The 17,936-nt window shown below is 45.2% G+C and overlaps 1 protein-coding gene across 1 annotated transcript in view; it reads left to right on the top strand.

The window, feature by feature from the left end:
• The window catches only part of LOC121859295 (solute carrier organic anion transporter family member 4A1-like), an 84,153-nt gene that overhangs the window by 20,171 nt on the left and 46,046 nt on the right, over positions 1 to 17,936 (top strand). Inside the window, exon 2 of the mRNA XM_042356084.1 lies at positions 13,265 to 13,376. The gene's annotated coding sequence lies outside the window, so the exon portion shown is untranslated. The remainder of the gene's footprint in view (positions 1 to 13,264; positions 13,377 to 17,936) is intronic.

The raw sequence follows: 17,936 nt of genomic DNA, 5'->3' as shown, positions 1-17,936 counted from the left end.
GCACCATCATAGAGTTTTCTTGGGATTCGGACCTGAGGGGAGGGGGTGAGCGCGGTGCTTCTCTACATTGTTGTCCTGGAGGGGGAGGGAGGCAGTTTTTCACTGGATTGTGCTTTGGATTACAACATGTTTATGTGTGCTACGGCCCAATGGATACAGCGCTTCCTTCCTGACATTAGGACTGCTGGTTCGATCCCTGTGCTGTCTCAATCCACTCAGCTTTAATTGGTTACCAGACTTTATATTTTAGGAAGTAAAGACGGTCGAGTGCAATGCCGGCCATGCTGTCTCCTCACGCGGGGAGTTCAATTCCTTTATCCCCTGGCCTCAGTGTGTGTGGCGGTGTGAGTAATTCTAAGAAAAGGTTCAATAGGGACTCAACCGTTGCCTCCCTCCCCTCCTCCTCAGATATCGAGGGATGGAGGGAGAGGACTGAACCAGGATCTACCGTGGTGGGCGCTGGTGGGGGTTAGTTGGTCTCGGTCCCCAAAGATTTAGGGTCTTCAGGATCAACGGTAGTCTGATGTTCAGGTGTTTGAAGTGTAAGACAAGGAATTTATTCAGAGGTCGTAATTCATTCCTGTTATATCGAGATTTTTTTAATGGTCTAGGAGGTGAGTGTGGATTTGGAGTAGCGAGAAGTCATACATTGCTAATGACGTTACACCAACACTTGACGTCACACCAACACTTGACAAGGTGAGGAGTGTGTGGTGAGCCTCGTTGTCACCCGCTGGTCGTCATTCACGTTTTTACACAACATTCACGTCTGAAGGAAAAAAAAAACCGCGTCTCTGGATTTTTCTTTTGAGGTTTAGTCGGGTTAACGCAATCATATTGTGTGTTAATGTTAGTTATTGTTATTATTTTTATTGCTATTATTGTGATTGCTGTTGTTGTTGCTGTTATTGTTATGATTGTTAGTTATTACTATTGTTATATATTAGTTTGTTATTGATATTTTATTAGCATCATCACTCTCATTATTGTTACCTCTTATCATTATTAATAGCATTCTTACTATTAACTATTACTTGATATACTTAATACTACTATTATTACCAATTATCATCACTATTTTTGCTCTTCTATTGACGTTTTCACAATCAATAACATCAACTCGTGTGATTCTGCTCCACAAGACAAACACGAATTTCCACCCATGACACTCGGGCTTTCAGTGAGTGTCTGTGTGGCTCTGTTGTCCACCCTGGCACATGTGGTGGCTCTCAACTGGCACTGGCATTGATTATCAAGACTTCCGTTGGCACTCCAGATTACTTGATAAGATTCCACACTTATTTAGTAATGGAATCTTAAAAAAATGTAAAGTTTTCGTTGTTTTGTCTGGCATAGAAGGTGAGAAACATAGTGATGATGACAGTAGAATCATTATACTTTAGAATCATTATACTTAGTAATAACAATAGTTATTATACTTCGTGATGACAGTATAATCATTATATTCGGTGATAGCCGTAGAATCATTATATTTACTCATTATCACCTCCGCCCGACACAGATTAACACCTCCGTCACACCGTCTCTGGAACCTGATATCAGCCACACTGGTTTGTGGTGACAACGCTTCTTACATTACCATGATTTACCACGACTGCACATACTGAACTTAGAATCCTCGGAGGTGAAAGTTATCGATGACGGCTTACGGCAGACGAGAGAGAGAGAGAGAGAGAGAGAGAGAGAGAGAGAGGGTCTGGCCGGATACACCCCGAGGCGGTCATGCGTTAGGTTAAGTGGAGCTTTGTGGTTATTTTACGGACGTACAGTATGTTGGTCCTCGAAGGCCAATTTCACCATTACACCATTACCAACGTCATGCGCAGTATTAGACTACTGTTAGTAATTAAGGAGAATGTAGAACGACATGGGTAAACTGCTCGTTAGGGGTGGAAAGCCAGTCGATGTTGCTTGCCGCGGAGGTGTGTTGAGAAGAGATATCTTATAGTATAAAAGAGGGTTGGTGTAGGTAGAAGGGTGGCGAACGTTCGTCTGGCGTAGAATATATTAAGAGTAGCATTGAGGGATGGGAGGGAATGATCGTCATGCACTGTGTACCTCTACCATTAAGGTTGGTGTATTACCGAGTCCTGTTTGTGGGTAACGCTACAAACATAGACTGCTTCGTTCACTGTCGCTCTGTGGTCTATGGGGTACATTTTTATTCCACTAACAAAAACAAAAAAAATAAGGCAAATTAGAGTTTAGGTTAGGTTAGGAAATTGTCTTCTTGGTTGTGTAACCTTGAAATAAGAAAAAAAAAATGCTGTCCATAACGCAGGTGAAACTCATTTAAATTTGTAATGGGCGTCAAGTATCAGGTGCCGGCGGGGATTTTTTTCTTAAGCAACTTAACAACAAAGTCGAGTCTTGCTCACTTGGTTAGTTCACACAGCGTGACGTCACTGAGTCACACCCACGCAACTTGTATTGACTACAGGTCTCAAAGATCCGATTTGGTGTTTCTTTTCAACCATGAAGATATAGTACTGCACCATACAAAATAAAGAGTTCTGTCATGTGATAAAGACAATAACAACAATAACCTGTCATAAAGTATCCTCTACAGTCTAAAGTAAGATATAAGTAAAATTAATAAAATATGTAGATAAAGAAAGCTCTTGTAGACCTATAAATTGACCCACGCTAAGTAGGTCTACGTGATAATACTGTATATTGGTATGCAAGGTGTCCCTCAGGGCAGACGTTTAGGTCCTATTGTGGATTTCACTCCATGTTATTTGTTTTGTAAGTAAGAGAAAGCCTTGGGGCAGCTCCGCGGGCTGCTGCAGTTTACTGTAATTGTGTCGTGCGTCGTCACTCTGCTCATTAGGCTGAGTTTAGTCTATAATTTGGTGATGGCGCTGCTCCTGCCTGAGAGTTGCACCAGACAGCGAGCTGCCTCTCATCCTATATACAATAGACTCGTCACCTTGAGATAACACAGCCGTACAAGTTCTTCTATACAATCCAATCAATATATCATTTTAGTGTGAATTTTCGAAGAAATGATTCTTGAAAAAATTCACTGTTCTACATACTAGCAAAGATGATTAGAACGAGTGATAAAAAAGCTGCTTGGTAACTAGGTAACTCATAAAATTAAAATGACTTCATAAAATAAGATCTGGAAAAAAATTGGAACACTTTCACATGAGGTAAGTGTAGGAGGCACGGGTGGGTTAGTCCCTTTTGTTTTATCTGGTTAAAACCAAGTCCTGTTGCGTGATGAGTTTCAAGGTAAGTGTTTTTTACTACACTTGATAACCCAAGGTGAAGTTGAGGACTTGGCTTCACTGTAGCCATCCACTCACATACACGGAAAAAGTGGTCTTGTTTCGAAAGGATTTTTTGCTGAGTTTCTAAGTACAAAAATTAAAAATTTCTTAGGAACAGTGGTTTAATATCTAAGCAAACGTTTGTAGGTCATACACAAGTTGTTTTATGCCACGAAAATGTAGTTTGCCTGCCATGATAAACTTGTATATTTTCGTACAAGTGTGGTAGTGGCCACAACAACTGCCATGGAGCCACAACACCTGCTATGATGCCACACCGACTGCCATGAAGGCCATAATACCTACTAGGGGCCACAACACCCGCCAGGGGGCCACAACACCCGCCAGGGGGCCACAACACCTGCCTGGGGGCCACAACACCTGCCAGGGCGTCACAACACCTGTATGGTGCTGAAACACACCTGCCTTGGTGCTGCAACACACCTGCTCTGGGTGCTGCAACACAACTGCTCTGGGTGCTGCAACACACCTGCTCCGGGTGCTGCAGCACACACTGCTCTTGGTGCTGCAACACAAATTGCTCTGGGTGCTACAACACACCTGCCTGGGTGCTGCAACACACCTGCTCTGGGTGCTGCAACACACCTGGTCTGGGTGCTGCAACACACCTTCCTGGGTGCTGCAACACACCTTCCTGGAGTTGCCACCCAACACACCTGCTCCGGGGTGCTGCAACACAGAATTGCTCTGGGTGCTGCAGCACAAATTGCTCTGGGTGCTGCAACACAACTGCTCTGGGTGCTGCAACACACCTGCTCCGGGTGCTGCAGCACACACTGCTCTTGGTGCTGCAACACAAATTGCTCTGGGTGCTACAACACAAATTGCTCTGGGTGCTACAACACACCTGCCTGGGTGCTGCAACACACCTGCTGTGGGTGCTGCAACACACCTGGTCTGGGTGCTGCAAAACAACTGATCTAGGTGCTACAACACACCTTCCTCGGTACTGCAACACACAATCCTGGGTGCCGTAACACACCTTCCTGGGTGCTGCAACACACCTTCCTGGGTGCTGCAACACACCTTCCTGGGTGCTGCAACACACCTTCCTGGGTGCTGCAACACACCTTCATGGGTGCTGCAACACACCTACCTGGGTAACAAGTGTTAGACGAGGTAACACAAATCTCCTGCGTAGGGGCTGTTACTGTTATGCTGTTACTGGTGGTTACTGTTATGTTGTTACTGTTATGTTGTTACTGGTGCTGTTACTGTTATGCTGTTACTGGTGGTTACTGTTATGTTGTTACTGTTATGTTGTTACTGGTGGTTACTGTTATGCTGTTACTGTTATGCTGTTACTGGTGCTGTTACTGTTATGCTGTTACTGGTGCTGTTACTGTTATGCTGTTACTGGTGCTGTTACTGTTATGCTGTTACTGGTGCTGTTACTGTTATGCTGTTACTGATGCTGTTACTGTTATGCTGTTACTGGTGCTGTTACTGGTGCTGTTACTGGAGCTGTTACTGGTGCTGTTACTGGAGCTGTTACTGGTGCTGTTGCTGTTACTGGTGCTGTTACTGTTATGCTGTTTACAATAAACCATCAAACATTCACCCACCTTTTAGTTTACCGCAAATTAATCGCTCGAAAAAATATTTGCCGCCAATTTATTAATTCTACCAATACTTGATCACTAAAACGATGATTAAAATTTGCCACAGAGTAATGCTTCGTTAAATACAGCTATCGTAACATATTGTAAATCGCAGAATTAAAATTACAGCCAAATAATAACTGATATTAAAACCTTGCCAAACAATCACCTTCATTGAACTTACCGCAAATGATCAACTTGGGTCAGAGGGATGTGTGTGGTGGGTCAAGGGGTGTGTGTGTGTGTGTGTGGGTCAAGGGGTGTGTGTGGTGGGGTCAGTGTGTGTGTGTGGGGTGTGTGACACAGAGGTGTGTGTGTGTGGGGTCAGGGTGTGTATGTGGTGGGTCAGTGTGTGTGTGTGGTGGGTCAGGGGTTGTGTGTGTGGTGGGTCAGGGGATGTGTGTGGTGGGTTAGAGGTGTGTGTGTGTGTGTGGGTGGGTCAGGTGTGTGTGTGTGTGTGGTGGGTCAGGGGTGTGTGTGTGGTGGGTCAGGTGTGTGTGTGTGTGTGTGGGGGTGGGTCAGGGGTGTGTGTGTGTGTGGTATGGTGGGTGTGTGTGTGTGTGTGTGGTGGGCTGTGTGTGTGTGGGTCAGGTGTGTGTGTGTGTGTGTGTGTGGGTCAGGGTGTGTGTGGGCTAGGTGTGTGTGGTGTGTGTGTGGGGTCAGGTGTGTGTGTGTGGTGTGTGTGTGGTGTGTGTGTGGGGTGTGTGTGGGTCAGGGTGTGTGTGTGTGTGTGTGTGTGCCAGGTGTGTGGTGGGTGTGTGGGGTCAGGTGTGTGTGTGTGGGCTGTGTGTGTGTGGGCTGTGTGTGTGTGGTCAGGGGTGTGTGTGTGTGGGTCAGTGTGTGTGTGTGTGTGTGGGTCAGGTGTGTGTGTGTGTGTGTGTGGTCAGTGTGTGGTGTGTTGTGTGTGTGGTGGGTCAGGGGTGTGTGGGTGGGTCAGGGTGTGTGTGTGTGTGTGGTGGGTCAGGTGTGTGTGTGTGTGTGGGGGTGTGTGTGTGTGTGTGGTCAGGTGTGTGTGTGTGGGTCAGGGGTGTGTGTGTGTGTGGTGGGCCAGGATGTGTGTGGTGGGTCATGTATGTGTGTGTGTGGGTAGGGGTGTGTGTGGTCAGGATGTTTGTGTGTGTGTGTATGTGAATGTGTGTGTGTGTGTGTGTGTGTGTGTGTGTGGGATGTTTGTGTGTGTGTGTGTAGGGGTGTGTGTGTGTGATGGGTGTGTGTGTGTGTGTGTGTGTGAGGGGTGTGTGTGTGTGGTGGGCGAGGTGTGTGTGTGGGTGTGTGTGTGTGTGTGTGTGTGTGTGTGTGTGTGGACAGGTGTGTGTGTGTGTGTGTGTGTGTGTGTGTGGTGGTGTGTGTGTGTGTGTGTGTGTGTGTGGTGTCAGGGGGTGTGTGTGGGTGTGTGTGGGTCAGGTGTGTGTGTGTGTGTGGTGTGTGTGTGTAGGGTCAGGGTGTGTGTGTGTGTGGTTCAGGTGTGTGTGTAGGGTCAGGTGTGTGGTAGGTATCACTAACCAAGAGAACAGTGACGTCATATCCGATGTAGATAAGGAATTTTCCTACTCCCGACACTATACTATACACTCCAGCACCCCTCACTCCAGCACCCCTACACTCCCAGCACCTCACCACACTCCCAGCACCCTCCTCCCAGCATCCTCACTACACTCCCAGCACCACACCACACTCCCAGCACCCACACTTCACTCCCAGCATCCTCACTACACTCCAGCACCCTCACTACACTCCCAGCATCCTCCCCCACCCCACCACACTCCCAGCACCACACTACACTCCCAGCACCCACACCACTCCCAGCACCCACCTCACACTCCCAGCACCCTCACTACCTCCCAGCACCACCTCACTCCCAGCACCCTCCTACCTCCCAGCACCCACACTACACTCCCAGCACCCTCACTACACTCCCAGCACCCTCACTACCTCCCCACAGCACCCACACTACACTCCCAGCACCTCCACCACACTCAGCACCCTCACTACCTCCCCAGCATCCTCACTACCTCCCAGCACCACACTACCTCCGCATCCTCACTACCTCCCAGCACCACCTACACTCCCAGCACCCCACACTACCTCCCAGCACCACACTACACTCCTTCCCACACCTCCCAGCACCCACACTACACTGCTCGCACTAGTGTTCGGTCAGCCCTTGTGTTCGGGTAGCACTTAGTGTTCGGTTAGCACTTGTGTCAGTGGTGTTCGGATGTCAGTGGTGTTCGGGTGTCAGTGGTGTTCGGATGTCGGTGGTGTTCGGGTGTCGGTGGTGTTCGGGTGTCGGTGGTGTTCGGATGTCAGTGGTGTCGATGGTGTTCGGGTGTCGGTGGTGTTCGGATGTTAGTGGTGTTCGGATGTCAGTGGTGTTCGGATGTTACTCACTGCCGAATACAAATTATTTTTCAGTGACAAGAACGGCGTGAGATTGGTGGGTGGAGTTGGTGGGTGTGGTAGGTGGGTTGGTGGGTGAGGGAGGGAGGTTGGTGGGTGAGGGAGGTTGGGTGAGTGGGTGAGAGTTTGGGTGATGGAGGTGGGTTGGTGGGTGTGGATGGTGGGTTAGGAGGAGAGTTGGTGGGTGATGGAGTTTGGTTGAGTGGGTGAGGGAGGTGGATGAGGGAGGTGGGTTAGTGGGTGAGAGAGGTTGGGTGAGGATGGTGGTTTGTTGGGTGCGGATGGTGGGTTGTTGGGTGAGGAAGGTGGGTTGTTGGGTGAGGATGGTGGGTTGTTGGGTGAGGATGGTGGGTTGGTGGGTGCGGAAGGTGGGTTGGTGGGCGAGGCGGCGTAATCACAGACTGCCTCAAGGTCAACACAGCCATCCATGAAAACTCCACAGGCGCCTTCTGAACCTTTGGGTGTGTGCGTCCCCCCACTGTCCACCGACGACTACCTACACACAGACACTCTACACACACACACACACACACACACATACACACAGTTTGCTCTCTAACAACATGCCGCTTTTCCTCACGCCGGAAGTCTGTTAAAACTCAGCCTCAACAAAGCTTTGCACCGGGGAATTACAAATACCTTCACTTTCACCATGTGTTGAGGACGACGCTCAAGGTTTTGGCGTACGTCTCTCAGGCGTCAGTTGGTGTGGGGGAGGAACTCGTGGCTGTCAGTACACGGTCAAGGCAACAGTTTCCCCACCAACAGCTGTACCATAAAAACTACACCAGAATGAACCATCATCAGTACAACAGGCGTCCAAGTGCTTACTACAAGAGCCAACAGATAAGCTACAACTCGAAACAATTATACCCCTTTGTTTTTTCTCTGATGTTGGATGCCTGTGTGGTGCGGTTTTCTGCAGCTGCATATTGAGTGTGTCTATAAATGGAAGTATGCATTAAGCAACGACTTAACGCTGTTGCTTGAACACTTGCATGATGGGGACACCTTGCTTACATTCCTCTTGTTTGTCGGGTGATTCTCTAACATGACCCAGTGAACTGTAGGTCATGACACAACAATGGAACTCACGCGGGAAAAAAATTAAATTAAGCACAGCACTATATATAAAGACTTATATTTGTATGAAACTTATTTAATATGGGAATCGCGTCTTGTTAGGTAGAAGATCCCTCATACCGTGATCGGAGTAGCTTTCTTCTTCAATAATATACTCAGGACTTGTTACGGAGTCTCCACAGTACTTGTCCAGTCTTCTCTACAAGTACTGGTCCGGGCGATAAGACAAGACAACACATGAATACAGAGCAAAGCCTCACAGTATGTAATAGGACTGTTTATAACGCAATATCAGACATTAACAATCCTTCTGCCTTTGTCTGTGTCTGTTTCGTCGGGCGCAAGAAAGTTGTCACTATTAATCTTTATAGCTACTGTTTACTTATACATTATTGTAAGAGTTATAAGATTAAAACAATATCTCGACTTGATTCTTTAAGACCGTCTAAAACACTCGGTTATCATTCCTCGTGTCGTCGAAATAGAAATTAGTTGATGTAGGTCGAGTAACATGTGTGTGACTATCAATACAAATTAACACTAATGCTATCTCAAGGTTTTATTTTCTGTGATCTTAAACCTCAATGTTTAACCTCTGAATATCAAGTACAGATCACACGCTGGTCATATCCCCACAACCCCAAAATAATCTACAAATTCTTTCAACCATATACAAACCACTATAATTTTTCAACCCATATTTAAATGTCAACTTATTACATTTATCATTATTTAACCTGATCCTGTTTTAATCACTAAATAAATACAGAATTTTCACTTAATGGCTAGGGTGTAGTGGAGTGTACCGTCACTCAGTTGGCCACACCCAAGAGGCCGTGTTGTGTACAGTGACCTGAACGTGGGATAGTTTAATCTTGTTATTTAATGCTAGAGGCGTGTGTGTTAGGAGAGAACTAGACACGGCGTCCTTGTGTCGATGTTGTTATGCATAATAATACGTAAGTCAGGTAACCGTAAATTTGTACCGCGTAATAACTAAAGTATTGGACCTCACACACACACACACACACACACACACACACACTCTTTGTCGCCAGGGTCTCGTAATTTATTTTCTTAGATAACAAGAAATAATAATGTTTACTCTTACAGAATTCTCGTGTAATACCACATTGTATTTTTAATAATTGTTTTTATTTTACGATGTCGACTTTTTCAAACGATAATGAGTTTTTGTTATAATTTGGTTTATATCTTATCGTTCAAATTGGTGTTTTATAACAGTATCTAATGTAGTATGACTTTTATTTAAGGAAGGTGGAAAGCGATAATTACACTCCCAAAATAATGATCCCTGCACCACACACAGATGGCATTACTTTATGCACTGTATAATAAGTATAAAGTTTCGTCGCTGGAAAAATTTTACGAATTCAGATTAGAGAAATGATAACAACTTCCGTCTAACAGCTGGGGGCAACTGTCAGCCAAATATGGTAAATATGCGAGAATACTGACAGCCAGCCAACCTGTAAATGGAGAAGAAAAATTGGGCTGAACAGTATTGACCGTTTTCATAGTTCATGTTCCGTGTTTTTTGCCTCTCGGGAATATAAATTGAAAAGGAAATAGGTCATAGGTCAAAGTTCATATTAAATGGGTGACGCATAACATAACACCAATACTAGATGAATGACGCATAACAACAATACTATGTTAGATGGATGACAAGTTATACTGTAACGAGTATCTGTGGGAACTAAATTTATTTGTGTTGTATTGATAATTGATAACAATAATGTAGATTAAAATAAGAGAATTGGGGACCGTAACCCTTTCTTCTGTTGGCATGATAGTGTAGTGCCTTTATGTACTGTATATATGACCAAAATATCTATTGCATATTGTTTACATAATAACTATATAATTTATGAGATGAGTAGGAATGTAAATGTGATGACGTGTGTGGTGATTGTTGGAGAGAGTGTGGTGACTGTTGGAGAGAGTGTGGTGACTGTTGGAGAGAGTGTGGTGACTGTTGGAGAGAGTGTGGTGACTGTTGGAGAGAGTGTGGTGACTGTTGGTGTGCGTGTGATGAGTCATAATTAACAGGTGTTTACACTGGTATTCCATTATCTAGCTAACCTTGATGCATCTCTGTCTGAGTATTTGTTGTTGGTGGTGATAACTGTGGTGATGGGGCTGTGATGGTGTGGTGGTGGTGATGGTGATGGTGGTTGATCATGATGGTGGTGGTAGTAGTAGTGGTAATGATAGTGATGATGGAAGTGGATATTATGGTGGTGGTAGTAGTAGTGGATACGGTGGTGGATATGGTAATGGTGTGGTATTTATGGTGGTGATGGTGAAGGAAATGGTGGTGGTTACAGTCATGGTGATTAATGTTGATAATGTTGTTGAAGGCGATTAATTATCATGTATTATTATTTTTATTATTATTATTATTATTTTACTTCTTCTTGTCGTTGTTATTATTCCAATTCTCATTGTTATTCTTACTATTGTTACTGTTATTGTAATATCGGGTACGGAGATGGAATATATCACATCGCGATTGAGGATTCTGTGTGTAAGGTATGTCCTGATATCTGGTGAGAGCTAGTGAGGGCCGGCTGGTGCTCTCTAGGAACTCCACCAGCCATGGAGCCATGGAAGTTGAGCAGTCTGACTGACGAGGCGGTGGAGGTAAGAACACTGGGAATCCTGAAGATAACTTAACAAACTGGTGGCCACTCCCAGGTGTAGCGCCGTCAAGGTAAGCCAGGTAATGTAAACAAAAGGAAGAGGGAGACCTGTGACGTTTTCCTGGTCTGGTTTGTGTGAGTGAGAGCCAGCCCTTAGCCTTGATAGGAGGGAATTATTGGCTAACAAGTTCATCTTTTGAATAATAGTTTAGTTGAGTATGGCTTTGTGAGATTTAAGTGTGTGTGTGTGTGTTTGTGTGTGTGTGTGTGTGTGTGTGTGTGTGTGTGTGTGTGTGTGTGTGTGTGTGTGTGTGTGCGCGCGCACTCGTCGGAAAGACGTGCAATACTACCCTGCCCGTCCTGTATCGGCCTCTCGAGTCACCTCAGAGCTCACCAACGAAGGTGACATCCTTAATAACTCATATCATTGTATCATAGCTGGATGATCGTCATAATCGATTCCGAGTGACAGCAAAGTAGTAGTAGTAGAAGTGTGTGTGTGTGACCTTGTAACAGAACACAACAAAGGAGAAATCAACATTTATGAATAATATCAAAACTGGTGGTCAAATATTATTACTACCTGCTAAAAAAAATTGTCAAGTCGTTAAGAGGGTTCTAAGTTACAGCTCGGGCATGAGGAAGTACGAGGACCACCACCATATACTCCACACGAGCAGTAAAAACTTAAAACTGTACCACACACATCCATCCTCGGTCTGTATGTGATAAATAATGCCAGACCAACATGCCTAAAGACCTGAGTTGTATTGTATTAATCTTAGTTGAATATAGGTCACCCCCTCATTGCCACCCCCACACCCCCTCATTACCACCCCACACCCCCTCATTACCACCCCACACCCCTCATTGGCACCCCTCACCACCACCCCTCACCCCTCATTGCCACCTCCCCCCTCATTGCCACCCTCACCCCTCATTCACCCCTCACCACCACCCTCACCCCTCATTACCACCCCACCCCCTCATTACCACCCCACCCCTCATTACCCCTCACCCCTCATTGCCACCCCTCACCCACCACCCCTCACCCCTCATTGCCACCCACCCCCCTCATTGCCACCCTCCCGCCCTCATTACCACCCCACCCCCTCATTGCCACCCCTCACGCCCTCATTGCCACCCCTCACCCCTCATTGGCACCCCACCTCATTGCCACCCCTCACGCCCTCATTGCCACCCCTCACCCCCTCATTTCACCACCACCCCTCACCCCCTCATTACCACCCCACCCCTCATTACCACCCCTCACCCCCCTCATTGCCACCCCTTCCCCTTCACACAAAAAATAAATATATTATCACCCCCTCAACGAAATTAAAATATAAAGAAATCGTTTTTGTTAGTCCACACACGTTCGTTAGTTGGTCTGTGCTTCTATTCACTTCAGTTGTCATAAAAGGTGTTACGTGTATCTCAGGTGAGCGGGAGATGGACTGTAGGTAACGAGATGCCCTTGTTGTTATTTTCACCTGGGTCTTCGTCTTCTTTCCCCGTGTTTATTTTTATCATTAAGATCTTCCTACCTGGAGCATTTACCTGGAGTGAGAGAAATAAGAGGAGTGAGAAAGAAGGCTGAATGAGGAAAGAGAATGAGGATAAATGAGGGAAGGGGGAGAGAGGGGTGAGGTGCCTGACAGGTGAAAGTGACGCGTGAGGTGATATGTTAGAAGGTTGTGAGGAGTGAGGGAGAGAAGGAAGAGGAAGAGAAGCTTGGGGGGGGGGGTGCGGTGAGAGGAGGAGGAGGAAGTTAGTAAAATTGAGGAAGAGGAGAAGGAAGGGGGGTGTCGAACCAGGTACATATAACGGAACTTTTATCAGTGATCATATTCCTACCACCCAACCACGGCTCCTTACTTGAACCTGTTTACTTGTTTACATTCTATTGTTTATTAGATCTTGATTTTTTTATTTTTTCATTATTTAATATTTTTACTTAGTTCTTATTACTTTTTTTTTACGATTTTTATTTCACTTTTCTTATTATTTGAGCGAATTTTATGAGAACTCTTGAGGTTGCTTTTGTATCATCATCATCACTATCATCACCATCATCACCATCATCATCATCATCATCGTCATCATCAGTAGTATTAGTTTGGGATTAAACAAAGAAATAAATATATTGTTCACTATCTGTTATGATTATTAATATATTCGTTTTTGTTTACAGATTGGTGTTGTTCTGGACAGCGAGAACACTGGGAAGGTTTTTGGCCTATCTCAATTAATCCTTGCAAATCCTAGCACCCTCTACAAATCCCAGGCACTCCTTATAAATCCCAGTAAGTAGAAAAAGTCCCAGTAAATCCTAGCAAATCCCAGTAACAGCCCATCGTGCTTATATCTTCGACAAATAATGGTTTGTTTTCCATTGTTATGATGACGTCCGTTCGTAGTATATATAGATCTCATTTTTGACTCTCTGTCTGTCTTTTGTCTTCCTAAATATATTCAGGTATGTACAATACATAATTTTAAATTCAATATATGCATAAATATGTAATTATGTATGTTTATATAAATATCTATCTGCACCTGTATTAATCTGCCTATTTATCTATCTACCAATTCATTAATCTACCTTTCACCTGTCTTCCCATTTATCTTATCTACCTATGCATATATCTACCTATTTATCTATCTGTATTTACTGACGTCTACTCGTGGCTACCAATGTTGCCCAGAAGCATCGTTAGAGGCTATAAGTTACGTCACTGAGTCTTGTCCTTCACATAAATCGTCAGGGGAAGGAGTAAGGGGAAGGAAGGGGATGGGGTAGGGAGAGGGGGAGGAGGGAGGGAGAGCAAGGGAGAGGAGGAGAGAGAGGGGGTAGGAAGAGGGGAGAGAAAGAAGGGGGAGGAGGAGGGGAAAGAAGATGGTGGAAGAGGATGAGTAGATGGAGGAGAAAAGGGTTAAAGAGGAGGCCAAGGATGAAGAAGTGTAGACCTACAAGAATAAGAAGAATTATTATAGAAGTAAGGATTTCAGGTCGAGTCAAGTTTTTGTGTAGACGTCTTTGGTAATCCAGGACACACGACCACACTGACCCTCCTCCTCACTGACCCCCCCTCACTGATCCCCCCTCACTGACCCTCCTCCTCACTGACGCCCCTCACTAACTCTCACTGCCACTCTTCACTATACCCCTCTTACTGAACCACCCCCTCTCTCACCCCCCCCCCTCTCCCCTCCCCCCCCACCCTCACTTTCCCACCACAAGTTCACACAATAATTACAATCACGACACAATATATTTTACCTTTCCACCACACTTCATTTTCTCTCCATGAAATAGATTGAGCTGCTGACCACTGCTGCCTCATTTTTTAATTGATTTTTGTATTTTTTTGTATTAACTTTTTTTTTGTGGATTGAAAACAAGTGGATAGAGTTCCGGGTAGGAGAAACCAGATTGTGGATTACTGTCTTTTAAGTTCTCGTGAGTGTTAGTGCGGGTTTTCTATCCTCTCCTCTTCTGCCTTCATCTCTCTCACCACACATCTCCTTCCCCCCTTTCCTTCCCTCCTTCACTCTTTCTCACTCACTTTAATCTCTTTTACTTCCTTACTTCCACCCTCCTTCCGACCTCCCTTACTTCCACCCTCCTTCCGATCTCCCTTTTCTCTCTATCCTCTCTCCACCTATTCCTTTCTTCCTTCTTTCCTTCCCTACCACTATTCCTTCCTTTTCTCCTTCACCCGCCCGTGTGTTCATTATAAAAAAAAAGAGCTATTGGGTATCAAACCAAGGTCAACCACGATTCATACCTGTCCGTGAGGTGGTGTTCGTGGTTGTATCTGTCCGTGAGGTGGTGTTCGTGGTTGTATCTGTCCGTGAGGTGGTGTTCGTGGTTGTATCTGTCCGTGAGGTGGTGTTCGTGGTTGTATCTGTCCGTGAGGTGGTGTTCGTGGTTGTATCTGTCCATGAGGTGGTGTTCGTGGTTGTATCTGTCCATGAGGTGGTGTACGTGGTTGTATCTGTCCATGAGGTGGTGTACGTGGTTGTATCTGTCCATGAGGTGGTGTACGTGACCTCTTTCTCACACTTCCTCATTCACTTAAACAGTCTCTCTCTTTCTTTCTCTCTCTCTCTCTCCTTCTTTCTACCTCAATTATTTACGCCTCAAAAAATAAACTCCCTTTCCGCTTCGCTACCTCTCGATAAATCCAATTTCCTGTGTTTCCCTTTATCTATTGTCTTTCATGTCTTCTCTTTATTCATTTATTCTTCACATAGTTTTCTCTCCTGGTGAAATAATCTGGTGTTAGTCTCAGTAATAATGATACAGTTTAGGATATTAGTTATGGCTGGTCTAGATATTGTTGAATTTGGTGGAGATTTGTGATTTTTTGAGGGTGGGTGGGTGTGTGGGTGGGTGTGTGGGTAGGGGATGGGGTGGTGAAGGTGTGGTGGTGAGTGTGTGTGTGCTGGTGCGTTCATGTGCATCCGCCTGGTGTATGTGTGTTTGTTCGTGTGTGTGTGTAACCAGTTGTGTTCACTTCGCTAACCCAGGAAACATTATAAATAAACAGATATTTTTAACGAGGGGGGATGTTATCATTACTCGTTATATCCTTACTGATAAAAATAACATACCATAATTAAACTTCCTTCACACTATAGGTAACACAACAATACCTTTTAATTAACTCGTCTCTTTCAGATATAACCAGGAACTGTGTAAGACGATAAATCTCTCCTGTAGGCGCCGTCATTATAAAACTCCTGATGGTGGACGACTTAAAGTGATTTTTTAGGGAAAGTTCTAATTTACTCAGGTAATTAATGATACATAGTTAAGGTAAAGGTAATGTCGTAATTGATCTCAAAGTTGATTGCTTTTGTAAACAGGTGTATTACCGGTGTGTGATAGTGAGATAAAGAGAGAGATACGTATTTATACAGTGATCTAGTCATACGAGTTAACATTAATTCAACATGAAATTGTATGCTAATGAATAAATTACGCACACTCGCAAATACATACATACATACATATATACATACATACATAAATGGACGAAGAGAAAAGAGGAGAGTGAGAGGAGATGGAAGAGGAGAGAGGAGAATGAGAGGAGATGGAAGAGGAGAGAGGGGAGTGAAAGGAGATGGAAGAGGAGAGAGGAGAATGAGAGGAGATGGAAGAGAAGAGATAGGGGGGGGCTGGAAGAGGTGAGTAAAAGGTCTAGATGTATGTCAGCCTCACCAAAGGACAGGGGAGACGCTCCTAGCTTTACAAGACAACTTTTTCGTTAGCTGGAAATTCCTCTTTTTCTTCATTCCTTCCAAAAATAAGAACCGGTTTATCAGGTGTCGTGTTGGACATTTCCGATATATTTACCTCACTGTATGGTGTAATGTTTCATAGGGGTATTGTAGATAAGGAACTGTGCAGGTATTGTGGTGCGTCCCACTCTTTGCGCCCACTCCTTGCACTCATTCTCCGCGTCCACTCTCTGTGACCCACTCTCCACGCCCTCTCTTTACACCCGCTCTCCGTGCCCCACTCTCTGCACCCCACTCTCTTCACCCCACTCTCTTCACCCCACTCTCCGTGCCCCACTCTCTGCACCCCACTCTCTTCACTCCACTCTCTTCACCCCACTCTCTTCACCCCACTCTCTGCACCCCACTCTCTTCATCCCACTCTCTTCATCCCACTCTCTTCACCCCACTCTCTTCACCCCACTCTCTGCACCCCACTCTCTGCACCCCACTCTTCACGCCATGTCAACACGACCATCATACACGTCCAGTTAACCTGTATACTCCCTATCAACACACAGTATATATCTCAGAATGATAACTTTACTTCATCTCTGGAGGTCCTAGTGATAAGGATAGTGTACGGATGATAACAGAACAAGTATAGTAACATAGGTCCTTCTTGATATCTTTTGAGTCTCTGATCTTACCATGAGAGCTTAGTGTAGTAGACCACATAGTTTGAAAAGTAGAATTTGTCTCCCTCTTGTCACAACAGTCTTCGCAGGCGAGACAAAAACTGTCTCACTTAGTTGGTGGTCCAGGGGTCACGGTACAGCTTATGTTTCTTAATTAGAGCGAGAAAATTGTAAAAAAGGGCGAGTGGTTAATAGTGCTGTTTGGGGTTCTTCCTGGTTCGTCCCTGTGAGTTAATATGACTGATTTTTCAACATGTGTGTTTTTAATGAGTTTCACCATTTTCTCTGAGGCTTATAACTAAGAAAACTTCCTGAATGTATATTAGAATTATTAGACGTGAACTTTGAGGAATTAAATTTCATGTAAAATTTTGGTCGCTTAAAACCCGGTAAGGGAACTATTGAGAAAAGCCAGTGCTTGTGGTCTTGTATCTCAGCACAGCGACCATCAACAGTGGGAGGGCCGGGGGTTGTTGAAGGCGACACCCCCATAAAGAGGACCTGAGTTTTTTCTCTTATTTTTTTTACTCTTTTATTTGATACTAAATGTTGAAATTTAGAAGGAAAACAAATATAAGAAAATAGCGTATCCAGATGGTAGCTTTTGTGGCCACTAATACGACCTCGTCAGCAACCCCCACTCCCCCACCCCCAGCTCTTCAACTACCAGGAAAACCGCACCAGACTCACCCACAAGTACTATTTGTTTTTACTGGAGTCGCTCTACCCTATCATGAAGCCCACCACTTCCATGTAGCCTGGCGGAGGCTCCGTTTAAGTAACTGCCGCCACCACCGGGTATTGTGGGGCACCTTCTGGCGGGGGGACCCTTTTGTAGGGGGACCTTCTTGTAGGGGACCTTCTTGTAGGGGGACCTTCTTGTAGGGGACCTTCTTGTAGGGGGACCTTCTTGTAGGGGGACCTTCTTGTAGGGGGACC

Source organism: Homarus americanus, unplaced genomic scaffold (genome assembly GCF_018991925.1).
Source record: "Homarus americanus isolate GMGI-L3 unplaced genomic scaffold, GMGI_Hamer_2.0 scaffold36188, whole genome shotgun sequence".
Taxonomy (NCBI): domain Eukaryota; kingdom Metazoa; phylum Arthropoda; class Malacostraca; order Decapoda; family Nephropidae; genus Homarus; species Homarus americanus.
The sequence above is the reverse complement of the archived record's forward strand: the minus strand, read 5'-3'. Positions and strand labels throughout refer to the sequence as shown.